Here is a 16,036-nt window from a genome sequence, read left to right on the forward strand (position 1 = left end):
ATCCCAGTGTGTGTGGACAGTGGGCAGTGTGCTGACCATCCTAGAGTGTGTGAACAGTGGGCAGTGTGCTGACCATCCTAGAGTGTGTGAACAGTGGGCAGTGTGCTGACCATCCTAGAGTGTGTGAACAGTGGGCAGTGTGCTGACCATCCCAGTGTGTGTGGACAGTGGGCAGTGTGCTGACCATCCCAGTGTGTGTGGACAGTGGGCAGTGTGCTGACCATCCCAGTGTGTGTGAACAGTGGGCAGTGTGCTGACCATCCAAGAGTGTGTGAACAGTGGGCAGTGTGCTGACCATCCTAGAGTGTGTGAACAGTGGGCAGTGTGCTGACCATCCTAGAGTGTGTGGACAGTGGGCAGTGTGCTGACCATCCCAGTGTGTGTGGACAGTGGGCAGTGTGTTGCGATCCCAGTGTGTGATAAAAGTGGGGAGTGTACTAACCATCGCAGTGTGTGTGAACAGTGGGCAGTGTGCTGACAATCCCAGTGTGTGCGACCAGTGGGCAGTGTGCTGAAAGTCCCAGTGTGTGTGGACAGTGGGCAGTGTGCTGACCATCCTAGAGTGTGTGAACAGTGGGCAGTGTGTTGACCATCCCAGTGTGTGCGAACAGTGGGCAGTGTGCTGACAATCCCAGTGGGTGCGAACAGTGGGCAGTGTGCTGAAAGTCCCAGTGTGTGTGGACAGTGGGCAGTGTGCTGACAATCCCAGTGTGTGTGGACAGTGGGCAGTGTGCAGCCAATCCCCGTGTGTGTGGACAGTGGGCAGTGTGCTGACCATCCCAGTGTGTGTGAACAGTGGGCAGTGTGTTGACCATCCCAGTGTGTGTGAACAGTGGGCAGTGTGCTGACAATCCCAGTGTGTGTGGACAGTGGGCAGTGTGCTGACCATCCCAGTGTGTGTGAACAGTGGGCAGTGTGTTGACCATCCCAGTGTGCAATAAAAGTGGGCAGTGTGCTGACCATCCCAGTGTGTGTGAACAGTGGGCAGTGTGTTGACCATCCCAGTGTGTGTGATAACAGTGAGCAGTGTGCTGACCATCCGAGTGTGTGATAACAGTGGGCGGTGTGCTGACCATCCCAGTGTGTGATAACAGTGGGCGGTGTGCTGACCATCCCAGTGTGTGTGAACAGTAGGCAGAGTGCTGAACATCCCAGTGTGTGTGATAACAGTGGGCGGTGTGCTGAGCATCCCAGGGTGTGATAACAGTGGGCAGTGTGCTGACAGTCCCAGTGTGTGTGAACAGTGGGCAGTGTGCTGACAGTCCCAGTGTGTGTGAACAGTGGGCAGTGTGCTGACCATCCCAGTGTGTGTGAACAGTGGGCAATGTGCTGACCATCCCAGTCTGTGATAACAGTGGGCAGTGTGCTGACAGTCCCAGTGTGTGTGAACAGTGGGCAGTGTGCTGACCATCCCAGTGTGTGTGAACACTGGGCAGTGTGCTGACCATCCCAGTGTGTGTGAACAGTGGGCAATGTGCTGACCATCCCAGTCTGTGATAACAGTGGGCAGTGTGCTGACCATCCCAGTCTGTGATAACAGAGGGCAGAGTGCTGACCATCCCAGTGTGTGATAACAGTGGGCAGTGTGCTGACAGTCCCAGTGTGTGTGAACAGTGGGCAGTGTGCTGACAGTCCCAGTGTGTGTGAACAGTGGGCAGTGTGCTGAACATCCCAGTGTGTGTGAACAGTGGGCAGTGTGCTGACCATCCCAGTCTGTGATAACAGAGGGCAGAGTGCTGACCATCCCAGTGTGTGTGAACAGTGGGCAGTGTGCTGACCATCCCAGTCTGTGATAACAGTGGGCAGTGTGCTGACCATCCCAGGGTGTGTGAAGAGTGGGCAGAGTGCTGACCATCCCAGTGTGGGTGATAACAGTGGGCAGTGTGCTGACCATCCCAATCTGTGATAACAGTGGGCAGTGTGCTGACCATCCCAATCTGTGATAACAGTGAGCAGTGTGCTGACAGTCCCAGTGTGTGTGAACAGTGGGCAATGTGCTGACCATCCCAGTCTGTGATAACAGTGGGCAGTGTGCTGACCATCCCAGTGTGTGTGAACAGTGAGCAGTGTGCTGACCATCACAGTGTGAAGGAACAGTGGGCAGTGTGCTGACAATCCCAGTATCTGTGAACAGTGGGCAGTGTGCTGACCATCCCAGTGTGTGTGAACAGTGGGCAGAGTGCTGACCATCCCAGTGTGTGATAACAGTGGGCAGTGTGCTGACCATCCCAGTGTGTGTGAACAGTGGGCAGCGTGCTGACCATCCCAGTGTGTGTGTAACAGTGGGTAGTGTGCTGACCATCCCAGTGTGTGTGAACAGTGGGCAGTGTGCTGACCATCCTAATCTGTGATAACAGTGAGCAGTGTGCTGACCATCCCAGTGTGTGTGAACAGTGGGCAGTGTGCTGACAGTCCCAGTGTGTGTGAACAGTGGGCAGTGTGCTGACAATCCCAGTGTGTGTGAACAGTGGGCAGTGTGCTGACCATCCCAGTCTGTGATAACAGTGGGCAGTGTGTTGACCATCCCAGTGTGTGTGAACAGTGGGCAGTGTGCTGACCATCCCAGTCTGTGATAACAGTGGGCAGTGTGTTGACCATCCCAGTGTGTGTGAACAGTGGGCAGTGTGCTGACCATCCCAGTGTGTGTGATAACAGTGGGCAGTGTGCTGTCCATCCCAGTCTGTGACAACGGTGAGCAGTGTGCTGACAATCCCAGTGTGTGTGAACAGTGGGCAGTGTGCGGACCATCCCAGTGTGTGTGATAACAGTGGGTAGCGTGCTGACCATCCCAGTGTGTGTTAACAGTAGACAGTGTGCTGACCATCCCAGTGTGTGTGAACAGTGGGCAGTGTGCTCACCATCCCAGTGTGCATGATAACAGTGGGCAGTGTGCTGACCATCCCAGTCTGCGATAACAGTGAGCAGTGTGCTGACCATCCCAGTGTGTGTTAACAGTAGACAGTGTGCTGACCATCCCAGTGTGTGTGAACAGTGGGCAGTGTGCTGACCATCCCAGGGTGTGTGGTCAGTGGGCAGTGTGCTGACCATCCCAGAGTGTGTGAACAGTGAGCAGTGTGCTGACCATCCCAGTGTGTGAGAACAGTGGGAAATGTGCTGACCATCCCAGTGTGTGTGAACAGTGGGCAGTGTGATGACCATCCCAGTGCATGTGAACAGTGGGCAGAGTGCTGACCATCCCAGTGTGTGTGAACAGTGAGCAGTGTGCTGACCATCCCAGTGTGTGAGAACACTGGGCAGTGTGCTGACCATCCCAGTGTGTGTGAACAGTGAGCAGTGTGCTGACCATCACAGTGCGAAGGAACCGTGGGCAGTGTGGTGACCATCCCAGTCTGTGATAACAGTAAACAGTGTGCTGACAATCCCAGTATCTGTGAACAGTGGGCAGTGTGCTGACCATCCCAGTGTGTGTGATAACAGTGAGCAGTGTGCTGACCATCCCAGTGTGTGAGAACACTGGGCAGTGTGCTGACCATCCCAGTGTGTGAACAGTGGGCAGTGTGCTGACAATCTCAGTGTGTGTGGACAGTGGGCAGTGTGTTGACCATCCCAGTTTGTGATAAAAGTGGGCAGTGTGCTGACCATCCTTGAGTGTGTGAACAGTGGGCAGTGTGCTGACCATCCCAGTGTGTGAACAGTGGGCAGTGTGCTGACCATCCCAGTGTGTGTGGACAGTGGGCAGTGTGTTGACAATCCCAGTGTGTGTGTACAGTGGGCAGTGTGCTGACCATCCCAGTGTGTGAACAGTGGGCAGTGTGCTGACAATCCCAGTGTGTGTGAACAGTGGGCAGTGTGCTGACAATCCCAGTGTGTGTGAACAGTGGGCAGTGTGTTGACAATCCCAGTGTGTGTGTACAGTGGGCAGTGTGCTGACCATCCCAGTGTGTGTGGACAGTGGGCAGTGTGCTGACCATCCCAGTGTGTGTGGACAGTGGGCAGTGTGCTGACCATCCCAGTGTGTGTGGACAGTGGGCAGTGTGCTGACAATCCCAGTGTGTGTGTACAGTGGGCAGTGTGCTGACCATCCCAGTGTGTGTGGACAGTGGGCAGTGTGCTGACAATCCCAGTGTGTGTGTACAGTGGGCAGTGTGTTGACAATCCCAGTGTGTGTGGACAGTGGGCAGTGTGCTGACAATCCCAGTGTGTGTGGACAGTGGGCAGTGTGCTGACCATCCCAGTGTGTGTGGACAGTGGGCAGTGTGCTGACAATCCCAGTGTGTGTGTACAGTGGGCAGTGTGTTGACAATCCCAGTGTGTGTGAACAGAGGGCAGTGTGCTGACAATCCCAGTGTGTGTGGGCAGTGGGCAGTGTGCTGACAATCCCAGTGTGTGTGGACAGTGGGCAGTGTGTTGACAATCCCAGTGTGTGTGGACAGTGGGCAGTGTGCTGACAATCCCAGTGTGTGTGGACAGTGAGCAGTGTGTTGACAATCCCAGTGTGTGTGGACAGTGGGCAGTGTGCTGACAATCCCAGTGTGTGTGTACAGTGGGCAGTGTGCTGATGATCCCAGTGTGTGATAAAAGTGGGGAGTATACTAACCATCGCAGTGTGTGCGAACAGTGGGCAGTGTGCTGAAAGTACCAGTGTGTGTGAACAGTGGGCAGAGTGCTGCCAATCCCAGTGTGTGTGGACAGTGGGCAGTGTGTTGACAATCCCAGTGTGTGTGGACAGTGGGCAGTGTGTTGACCATCCCAGTGTGTAATAAAAGTGGGCAGTGTGCTGACCATCGCAGTGTGTGTGAACAGTGGGCAGTGTGCTGACCATCCCAGTGTGTGTGTACAGTGGGCAGTGTGTTGACAATCCCAGTGTGTGTGGACAGTGGGCAGTGTGTTGACCATCCCAGTGTGTAATAAAAGTGGGCAGTGTGCTGACCATCGCAGTGTGTGTGGACAGTGGGCAGTGTGTTGACCATCCCAGTGTGTAATAAAAGTGGGCAGTGTGCTGACCATCGCAGTGTGTGTGAACAGTGGGCAGTGTGCTGACCATCGCAGTGTGTGTGAACAGTGGGCAGTGTGCTGACCATCGCAGTGTGTGTGAACAGTGGGCAGTGTGCTGACCGTACCAGTGTGTGATAAAAGTGGGCAGTGTGCTGACCATCCCAGTGTGTGTGAACAGTATGCAGTGTGCTGAACATCCCAGTGTGTGTGATAACAGTGAGCAGTGTGCTGACCATCCTAGTGTGTGATAACAGTGGGCAGAGTGCTGACCATCCCAGTGTGTGATAACAGTGGGCAGTGTGCTGACCATCCCAGTGTGTGTGATAACAGTGAGCAGTGTGCTGACCATCCCAGTGTGTGATAACAGTGGGCAATGTGCTGAACATCCCAGTGTGTGTGATAACAGTGAGCAGTGTGCTGACCATCCTAGTGCGTGATAACAGTGGGCAGAGTGCTGACCATCCCAGTGTGTGATAACAGTGGGCAGTGTGCTGACCATCCCAGTGTGTGTGATAACAGTGGGCAGTGTGCTGACCATCCCAGTGTGTGATAACAGTGGGCAATGTGCTGACCATCCCAGTGTGTGTGAAGAGTGGGCAGAGTGCTGACCATCCCAGTGTGTGAGAACACTGGGCAGTGTGCTGACCATCCCAGTGTGTGTGGACAGTGGGCAGTGTGCTGACAATCCCAGTGTGTGTGTACAGTGGGCAGTGTGCTGACAATCCCAGTGTGTGTGTACAGTGGGCAGTGTGCTGACCATCCCAGTGTGTGTGGACAGTGGGCAGTGTGCTGACAATCCCAGTGTGTGTGTACAGTGGGCAGTGTGTTGACAATCCCAGTGTGTGTGTACAGTGGGCAGTGTGCTGACCATCCCAGTGTGTGTGGACAGTGGGCAGTGTGCTGACCATCCCAGTGTGTGTGGACAGTGGGCAGTGTGCTGACAATTCCAGTGTGTGTGTACAGTGGGCAGTGTGTTGACAATCCCAGTGTGTGTGGACAGTGGGCAGTGTGCTGACAATCCCAGTGTGTGTGAACAGTGGGCAGTGTGCTGACAATCCCAGTGTGTGTGGGCAGTGGGCAGTGTGCTGACAATCCCAGTGTGTGTGGACAGTGGGCAGTGTGTTGACAATCCCAGTGTGTGTGGACAGTGGGCAGTGTGCTGACAATCCCAGTGTGTGTGGACAGTGAGCAGTGTGTTGACAATCCCAGTGTGTGTGGACAGTGGGCCGTGTGCTGACAATCCCAGTGTGTGTGTACAGTGGGCAGTGTGCTGATGATCCCAGTGTGTGATAAAAGTGGGGAGTATACTAACCATCGCAGTGTGTGCGAACAGTGGGCAGTGTGCTGAAAGTCCCAGTGTGTGTGAACAGTGGGCAGAGTGCTGACAATCCCAGTGTGTGTGGACAGTGGGCAAGGTGCTGCCAATCCCAGTGTGTGTGGACAGTGGGCAGTGTGCAGCCAATCCCAGTGTGTGTGAACAGTGGGCAGTGTGCTGACCATCCCAGTGTGTGTACGTACAGTGGGCAGTGTGTTGACAATCCCAGTGTGTGTGGACAGTGGGCAGTGTGTTGACCATCCCAGTGTGTAATAAAAGTGGGCAGTGTGCTGACCATCGCAGTGTGTGTGAACAGTGGGCAGTGTGTTGACCATCCCAGTGTGTGATAAAAGTGGGAAATGTGCTGACCATCGCAGTGTGTGTGAACAGTGGGCAGTGTGCTGACCGTCCCAGTGTGTGATAAAAGTGGGCAGTGTGCTGACCATCCCAGTGTGTGTGAACAGTATGCAGTGTGCTGAACATCCCAGTGTGTGTGATAACAGTGAGCAGTGTGCTGACCATCCTAGTGTGTGATAACAGTGGGCAGTGTGCTGACCATCCCAGTGTGTGATAACAGTGGGCAGTGTGCTGACCATCCCAGTGTGTGTGATAATAGTGGGCAGTGTGCTGACCATCCCAATCTGTGATAACAGTGAGCAGTGTGCTGACAGTCCCAGTGTGTGTGAACAGTGGGCAATGTGCTGACCATCCCAGTGTGTGTGAACAGTGGGCAGAGTGCTGACCATCCCAGTGTGTGTGAAGAGTGGGCAGAGTGCTGACCATCCCAGTGTGTGAGAACACTGGGCAGTGTGCTGACCATCCCAGTGTGTGTGAACAGTGGACAGAGTGCTGACCATCCCAGTGTGTGATAACAGTGGGCAGTGTGCTGACCATCCCAGTGTGCGTGAACAGTGGGCAGAGTGCTGACCATCCCAGTGTGTGTGAACAGTGGGCAGTGTGCTGACCATCCCAGTGTGTGAGAACACTGGGCAGTGTGCTGACCATCCCAGTGTGTGTGAACAGTGAGCAGTGTGCTGACCATCACAGTGTGAAGGAACCGTGGGCAGTGTGGTGACCATCCCAGTCTGTGTTAACAGTAAACAGTGTGCTGACAATCCCAGTATCTGTGAACAGTGGGCAGTGTGCTGACCATCCCAGTGTGTGTGAACAGTGGGCAGAGTGCTGACCATCCCAGTGTGTGTGAACAGTGGGCAGTGTGCTGACCATCCCAGTGTGTGTGAACAGTGGGCAGAGTGCTGACCATCCCAGTGTGTGATAACAGTGGGCAGTGTGCTGACAGTCCCAGTGTGTGTGAACAGTGGGCAGAGTGCTGACCATCCCAGTGTGTGTGAACAGTGGGCAGTGTGCTGACCATCGCAGTGTGTGTAATAACAGTGGGCAGTGTGCTGACCATCCCAGTCTGTGATAACAGTGGGCAGTGTGCTGACCATCCCAGTGTGTGTTAACAGTAGACAGTGTGCTGACCATCCCAGTGTGTGTGAACAGTGGGCAGTGCACTCACCATCCCAGTGTGTGTGAACAGTGGGCAGTGTGCTCACCATCCCAGTGTGCATGATAACAGTGAGCAGTGTGCTGACCATCCCAGTGTGTGATAACAGTGGGCAGTGTGCTGACAGTCCCAGTGTGTGTGAACATTGGGCAGAGTGCTGACCATCCCAGTGTGTGTGAACAGTGGGCAGTGTGCTGACCATCCCAGTCTGTGATAACAGTGGTCAGTGTGCTGACCATCCCAATGTGTGTGATAACAGTGAGCAGTGTGCAGACCATCCCAGTATGTGAACAGTGGGCAATGTGCTGACCATCCCAGTGTGGGTGATAACAGTGAGCAGAGTGCTGACCATCCCAGTGTGTGAACAGTGGGCAATGTGCTGACCATCCCAGTGTGTGTGAACAGTGGGCAGTGTGCTGACCATCCCAGTGTGTGTGAACAGTGGGCAGTGTGCTGACCATCCCAGTGTGTGTGAACAGTGGGCAGTGTGCTGACCATCCCAGTGTGTGTGAACAGTGGGCAGTGTGCTGACCATCCCAGTGTGGGTGATAACAGTGAGCAGAGTGCTGACCATCCCAGTGTGTGAACACTGGGCAGTGTGCTGACCATCCCAGTGTGTGTGAACAGTGAGCAGTGTGCTGACCATCACAGTGTGAAGGAACCGTGGGCAGTGTGCTGACCATCACAGTGTGGAGGAACCGTGGGCAGTGTGGTGACCATCCCAGTCTGTGATAACAGTAAACAGTGTGCTGACCATCCCAGTGTGTGAACAGTGGGCAATGTGCTGACCTTCCCAGTGTGTGTGATAACAGTGAGCAGTGTGCTGACCATCCCAGTGTGTGATAACAGTGAGCAGTGTGCTGACAGTCCCAGTGTGTGTGAACAGTGGGCAATGTGCTGACCATCCCAGTGTGTGTGAACAGTGGGCAGAGTGCTGACCATCCCAGTGTGTGTGAAGAGTGGGCAGAGTGCTGACCATCCCAGTGTGTGAGAACACTGGGCAGTGTGCTGACCATCCCAGTGTGTGTGAACAGTGGGCAGAGTGCTGACCATCCCAGTGTGTGATAACAGTGGGCAGTGTGCTGACCATCCCAGTGTGTGTGAACAGTGGGCAGAGTGCTGACCATCCCAGTGTGTGTGAACAGTGGGCAGTGTGCTGACCATCCCAGTGTGTGAGAACACTGGGCAGTGTGCTGACCATCCCAGTGTGTGTGAACAGTGAGCAGTGTGCTGACCATCACAGTGTGAAGGAACCGTGGGCAGTGTGGTGACCATCCCAGTCTGTGATAACAGTAAACAGTGTGCTGACACTCCCAGTATCTGTGAACAGTGGGCAGTGTGCTGACCATCCCAGTGTGTGTGAACCGTGGGCAGAGTGCTGACCATCCCAGTGTGTGTGAACAGTGGGCAGTGTGCTGACCATCCCAGTGTGTGTGAACAGTGGGCAGAGTGCTGACCATCCCAGTGTGTGATAACAGTGGGCAGTGTGCTGACAGTCCCAGTGTGATAACAGTGGGCAGTGTGCTGACAGTCCCAGTGTGGTTGAACAGTGGGCAGAGTGCTGACCATCCCAGTGTGTGTGAACAGTGGGCAGTGTGCTGACCATCGCAGTGTGTGTGATAACAGTGGGCAGTGTGCTGACCATCCCAGTCTGTGATAACAGTGGGCAGTGTGCTGACCATCCCAGTGTGTGTTAACAGTAGACAGTGTGCTGACCATCCCAGTGTGTGTGAACAGTGGGCAGTGCACTCACCATCCCAGTGTGTGTGAACAGTGGGCAGAGTGCTGACCATCCCAGTGTGTGTGAACAGTGGGCAGTGTGCTGACCATCCCAGTCTGTGATAACAGTGGTCAGTGTGCTGACCATCCCAGTGTGTGTGATAACAGTGAGCAGAGTGCAGACCATCCCAGTGTGTGAACAGTGGGCAATGTGCTGACCATCCCAGTGTGGGTGATAACAGTGAGCAGAGTGCTGACCATCCCAGTGTGTGAACAGTGGGCAATGTGCTGACCATCCCAGTGTGTGTGAACAGTGGGCAGTGTGCTGACCATCCCAGTGTGTGTGAACAGTGGGCAGAGTGCTGACCATCCCAGTGTGTGATAACAGTGGGCAGTGTGCTGACAGTCCCAGTGTGTGTGAACAGTGGGCAGAGTGCTGACCATCCCAGTGTGTGTGAACAGTGGGCAGTGTGCTGACCATCGCAGTGTGTGTAATAACAGTGGGCAGTGTGCTGACCATCCCAGTCTGTGATAACAGTGGGCAGTGTGCTGACCATCCCAGTGTGTGTTAACAGTAGACAGTGTGCTGACCATCCCAGTGTGTGTGAACAGTGGGCAGTGCACTCACCATCCCAGTGTGTGTGAACAGTGGGCAGTGTGCTCACCATCCCAGTGTGCATGATAACAGTGAGCAGTGTGCTGACCATCCCAGTGTGTGATAACAGTGGGCAGTGTGCTGACAGTCCCAGTGTGTGTGAACATTGGGCAGAGTGCTGACCATCCCAGTGTGTGTGAACAGTGGGCAGTGTGCTGACCATCCCAGTCTGTGATAACAGTGGTCAGTGTGCTGACCATCCCAATGTGTGTGATAACAGTGAGCAGTGTGCAGACCATCCCAGTATGTGAACAGTGGGCAATGTGCTGACCATCCCAGTGTGGGTGATAACAGTGAGCAGAGTGCTGACCATCCCAGTGTGTGAACAGTGGGCAATGTGCTGACCATCCCAGTGTGTGTGAACAGTGGGCAGTGTGCTGACCATCCCAGTGTGTGTGAACAGTGGGCAGTGTGCTGACCATCCCAGTGTGTGTGAACAGTGGGCAGTGTGCTGACCATCCCAGTGTGTGTGAACAGTGGGCAGTGTGCTGACCATCCCAGTGTGGGTGATAACAGTGAGCAGAGTGCTGACCATCCCAGTGTGTGAACACTGGGCAGTGTGCTGACCATCCCAGTGTGTGTGAACAGTGAGCAGTGTGCTGACCATCACAGTGTGAAGGAACCGTGGGCAGTGTGCTGACCATCACAGTGTGGAGGAACCGTGGGCAGTGTGGTGACCATCCCAGTCTGTGATAACAGTAAACAGTGTGCTGACCATCCCAGTGTGTGAACAGTGGGCAATGTGCTGACCTTCCCAGTGTGTGTGATAACAGTGAGCAGTGTGCTGACCATCCCAGTGTGTGATAACAGTGAGCAGTGTGCTGACAGTCCCAGTGTGTGTGAACAGTGGGCAATGTGCTGACCATCCCAGTGTGTGTGAACAGTGGGCAGAGTGCTGACCATCCCAGTGTGTGTGAAGAGTGGGCAGAGTGCTGACCATCCCAGTGTGTGAGAACACTGGGCAGTGTGCTGACCATCCCAGTGTGTGTGAACAGTGGGCAGAGTGCTGACCATCCCAGTGTGTGATAACAGTGGGCAGTGTGCTGACCATCCCAGTGTGTGTGAACAGTGGGCAGAGTGCTGACCATCCCAGTGTGTGTGAACAGTGGGCAGTGTGCTGACCATCCCAGTGTGTGAGAACACTGGGCAGTGTGCTGACCATCCCAGTGTGTGTGAACAGTGAGCAGTGTGCTGACCATCACAGTGTGAAGGAACCGTGGGCAGTGTGGTGACCATCCCAGTCTGTGATAACAGTAAACAGTGTGCTGACACTCCCAGTATCTGTGAACAGTGGGCAGTGTGCTGACCATCCCAGTGTGTGTGAACCGTGGGCAGAGTGCTGACCATCCCAGTGTGTGTGAACAGTGGGCAGTGTGCTGACCATCCCAGTGTGTGTGAACAGTGGGCAGAGTGCTGACCATCCCAGTGTGTGATAACAGTGGGCAGTGTGCTGACAGTCCCAGTGTGGTTGAACAGTGGGCAGAGTGCTGACCATCCCAGTGTGTGTGAACAGTGGGCAGTGTGCTGACCATCGCAGTGTGTGTGATAACAGTGGGCAGTGTGCTGACCATCCCAGTCTGTGATAACAGTGGGCAGTGTGCTGACCATCCCAGTGTGTGTTAACAGTAGACAGTGTGCTGACCATCCCAGTGTGTGTGAACAGTGGGCAGTGCACTCACCATCCCAGTGTGTGTGAACAGTGGGCAGAGTGCTGACCATCCCAGTGTGTGTGAACAGTGGGCAGTGTGCTGACCATCCCAGTCTGTGATAACAGTGGTCAGTGTGCTGACCATCCCAGTGTGTGTGATAACAGTGAGCAGAGTGCAGACCATCCCAGTGTGTGAACAGTGGGCAATGTGCTGACCATCCCAGTGTGGGTGATAACAGTGAGCAGAGTGCTGACCATCCCAGTGTGTGAACAGTGGGCAATGTGCTGACCATCCCAGTGTGTGTGAACAGTGGGCAGTGTGCTGACCATCCCAGTGTGTGTGAACAGTGGGCAGTGTGCTGACCATCCCAGTGTGTGTGAACAGTGGGCAGTGTGCTGACCATCCCAGTGTGTGTGAACAGTGGGCAGTGTGCTGACCATCCCAGTGTGGGTGATAACAGTGAGCAGAGTGCTGACCATCCCAGTGTGTGAACACTGGGCAGTGTGCTGACCATCCCAGTGTGTGTGAACAGTGAGCAGTGTGCTGACCATCACAGTGTGAAGGAACCGTGGGCAGTGTGGTGACCATCCCAGTCTGTGATAACAGTAAACAGTGTGCTGACCATCCCAGTGTGTGAACAGTGGGCAATGTGCTGACCATCCCAGTGTGTGTGATAACAGTGAGCAGTGCGCTGACCATCCCAGTGTGTGATAACAGTGGGCAGTGTGCTGACAGTCCCAGTGTGTGTGAACAGTGGGCAGAGTGCTGACCATCCCAGTGTGTGTGAACAGTGGGCAGTGTGCTGACCATCCCAGTCTGTGATAACAGTGGGCAGTGTGCTGACCATCCCAGTGTGTGTGATAACAGTGAGCAGAGTGCTGACCATCCCAGTGTGTGAACAGTGGGCAATGTGCTGACCATCCCAGTGTGGGTGTTAACAGTGAGCAGAGTGCTGACCATCCCAGTGTGTGAACAGTGGGCAGTGTGCTGACCATCCCAGTGTGTGTTAACAGTGGGCAGTGTGCTGACCATCCCAGGGTGTGTGAAGAGTGGGGAGTGTGCTGACCATCCCAGTGTGTGTGAACAGTGGGCAGTGTGCTGACCATCCCAGTGTGTGTGAACAGTAGGCAGTGTGCTGACCATCCCAGGGTGTGTGAAGAGTGGGGAGTGTGCTGACCATCCCAGTGTGTGTGAACAGTAGGCAGTGTGTTGACAATCCCAGTGTGTGTGTACAGTGGGCAGTGTGCTGACCATCCCAGTGTGTGAACAGTGGGCAGTGTGCTGACAATCCCAGTGTGTGTGAACAGTGGGCAGTGTGCTGACAATCCCAGTGTGTGTGAACAGTGGGCAGTGTGTTGACAATCCCAGTGTGTGTGTACAGTGGGCAGTGTGCTGACCATCCCAGTGTGTGTGGACAGTGGGCAGTGTGCTGACCATCCCAGTGTGTGTGGACAGTGGGCAGTGTGCTGACCATCCCAGTGTGTGTGGACAGTGGGCAGTGTGCTGACAATCCCAGTGTGTGTGTACAGTGGGCAGTGTGCTGACCATCCCAGTGTGTGTGGACAGTGGGCAGTGTGCTGACAATCCCAGTGTGTGTGTACAGTGGGCAGTGTGTTGACAATCCCAGTGTGTGTGGACAGTGGGCAGTGTGCTGACAATCCCAGTGTGTGTGGACAGTGGGCAGTGTGCTGACCATCCCAGTGTGTGTGGACAGTGGGCAGTGTGCTGACAATCCCAGTGTGTGTGTACAGTGGGCAGTGTGTTGACAATCCCAGTGTGTGTGAACAGTGGGCAGTGTGCTGACAATCCCAGTGTGTGTGGGCAGTGGGCAGTGTGCTGACAATCCCAGTGTGTGTGGACAGTGGGCAGTGTGTTGACAATCCCAGTGTGTGTGGACAGTGGGCAGTGTGCTGACAATCCCAGTGTGTGTGGACAGTGAGCAGTGTGTTGACAATCCCAGTGTGTGTGGACAGTGGGCAGTGTGCTGACAATCCCAGTGTGTGTGTACAGTGGGCAGTGTGCTGATGATCCCAGTGTGTGATAAAAGTGGGGAGTATACTAACCATCGCAGTGTGTGCGAACAGTGGGCAGTGTGCTGAAAGTACCAGTGTGTGTGAACAGTGGGCAGAGTGCTGCCAATCCCAGTGTGTGTGGACAGTGGGCAGTGTGTTGACAATCCCAGTGTGTGTGGACAGTGGGCAGTGTGTTGACCATCCCAGTGTGTAATAAAAGTGGGCAGTGTGCTGACCATCGCAGTGTGTGTGAACAGTGGGCAGTGTGCTGACCATCCCAGTGTGTGTGTACAGTGGGCAGTGTGTTGACAATCCCAGTGTGTGTGGACAGTGGGCAGTGTGTTGACCATCCCAGTGTGTAATAAAAGTGGGCAGTGTGCTGACCATCGCAGTGTGTGTGGACAGTGGGCAGTGTGTTGACCATCCCAGTGTGTAATAAAAGTGGGCAGTGTGCTGACCATCGCAGTGTGTGTGAACAGTGGGCAGTGTGCTGACCATCGCAGTGTGTGTGAACAGTGGGCAGTGTGCTGACCATCGCAGTGTGTGTGAACAGTGGGCAGTGTGCTGACCGTACCAGTGTGTGATAAAAGTGGGCAGTGTGCTGACCATCCCAGTGTGTGTGAACAGAATGCAGTGTGCTGAACATCCCAGTGTGTGTGATAACAGTGAGCAGTGTGCTGACCATCCTAGTGTGTGATAACAGTGGGCAGAGTGCTGACCATCCCAGTGTGTGATAACAGTGGGCAGTGTGCTGACCATCCCAGTGTGTGTGATAACAGTGAGCAGTGTGCTGACCATCCCAGTGTGTGATAACAGTGGGCAATGTGCTGAACATCCCAATGTGTGTGATAACAGTGAGCAGTGTGCTGACCATCCTAGTGTGTGATAACAGTGGGCAGAGTGCTGACCATCCCAGTGTGTGATAACAGTGGGCAGTGTGCTGACCATCCCAGTGTGTGTGATAACAGTGGGCAGTGTGCTGACCATCCCAGTGTGTGATAACAGTGGGCAATGTGCTGACCATCCCAGTGGGTGTGAAGAGTGGGCAGAGTGCTGACCATCCCAGTGTGTGAGAACACTGGGCAGTGTGCTGACCATCCCAGTGTGTGTGGACAGTGGGCAGTGTGCTGACAATCCCAGTGTGTGTGTACAGTGGGCAGTGTGCTGACAATCCCAGTGTGTGTGTACAGTGGGCAGTGTGCTGACCATCCCAGTGTGTGTGGACAGTGGGCAGTGTGCTGACCATCCCAGTGTGTGTGTACAGTGGGCAGTGTGTTGACAATCCCAGTGTGTGTGTACAGTGGGCAGTGTGCTGACCATCCCAGTGTGTGTGGACAGTGGGCAGTGTGCTGACCATCCCAGTGTGTGTGGACAGTGGGCAGTGTGCTGACAATTCCAGTGTGTGTGTACAGTGGGAAGTGTGTTGACAATCCCAGTGTGTGTGGACAGTGGGCAGTGTGCTGACAATCCCAGTGTGTGTGAACAGTGGGCAGTGTGCTGACAATCCCAGTGTGTGTGGGCAGTGGGCAGTGTGCTGACAATCCCAGTGTGTGTGGACAGTGGGCAGTGTGTTGACAATCCCAGTGTGTGTGGACAGTGGGCAGTGTGCTGACAATCCCAGTGTGTGTGGACAGTGAGCAGTGTGTTGACAATCCCAGTGTGTGTGGACAGTAGGCCGTGTGCTGACAATCCCAGTGTGTGTGTACAGTGGGCAGTGTGCTGATGATCCCAGTGTGTGATAAAAGTGGGGAGTATACTAACCATCGCAGTGTGTGCGAACAGTGGGCAGTGTGCTGAAAGTCCCAGTGTGTGTGAACAGTGGGCAGAGTGCTGACAATCCCAGTGTGTGTGGACAGTGGGCAAGGTGCTGCCAATCCCAGTGTGTGTGGACAGTGGGCAGTGTGCAGCCAATCCCAGTGTGTGTGAACAGTGGGCAGTGTGCTGACCATCCCAGTGTGTGTACGTACAGTGGGCAGTGTGTTGACAATCCCAGTGTGAGTGGACAGTGGGCAGTGTGTTGACCATCCCAGTGTGTAATAAAAGTGGGCAGTGTGCTGACCATCGCAGTGTGTGTGAACAGTGGGCAGTGTGTTGACCATCCCAGTGTGTGATAAAAGTGGGAAATGTGCTGACCATCGCAGTGTGTGTGAACAGTGGGCAGTGTGCTGACCGTCCCAGTGTGTGATAAAAGTGGGCAGTGTGCTGACCATCCCAGTGTGT

The 16,036-nt window shown here is 54.5% G+C and overlaps 1 protein-coding gene across 1 annotated transcript in view; it reads right to left on the reverse strand.

Annotated features, from left to right (window-relative positions):
- The window catches only part of psmb8a (proteasome 20S subunit beta 8A), a 361,129-nt gene that overhangs the window by 73,035 nt on the left and 272,058 nt on the right, over positions 1-16,036 (reverse strand). The window lies entirely within an intron of this gene.

This window comes from Heterodontus francisci, chromosome 29 (genome assembly GCF_036365525.1).
Source record: "Heterodontus francisci isolate sHetFra1 chromosome 29, sHetFra1.hap1, whole genome shotgun sequence".
NCBI classification, from domain to species: domain Eukaryota; kingdom Metazoa; phylum Chordata; class Chondrichthyes; order Heterodontiformes; family Heterodontidae; genus Heterodontus; species Heterodontus francisci.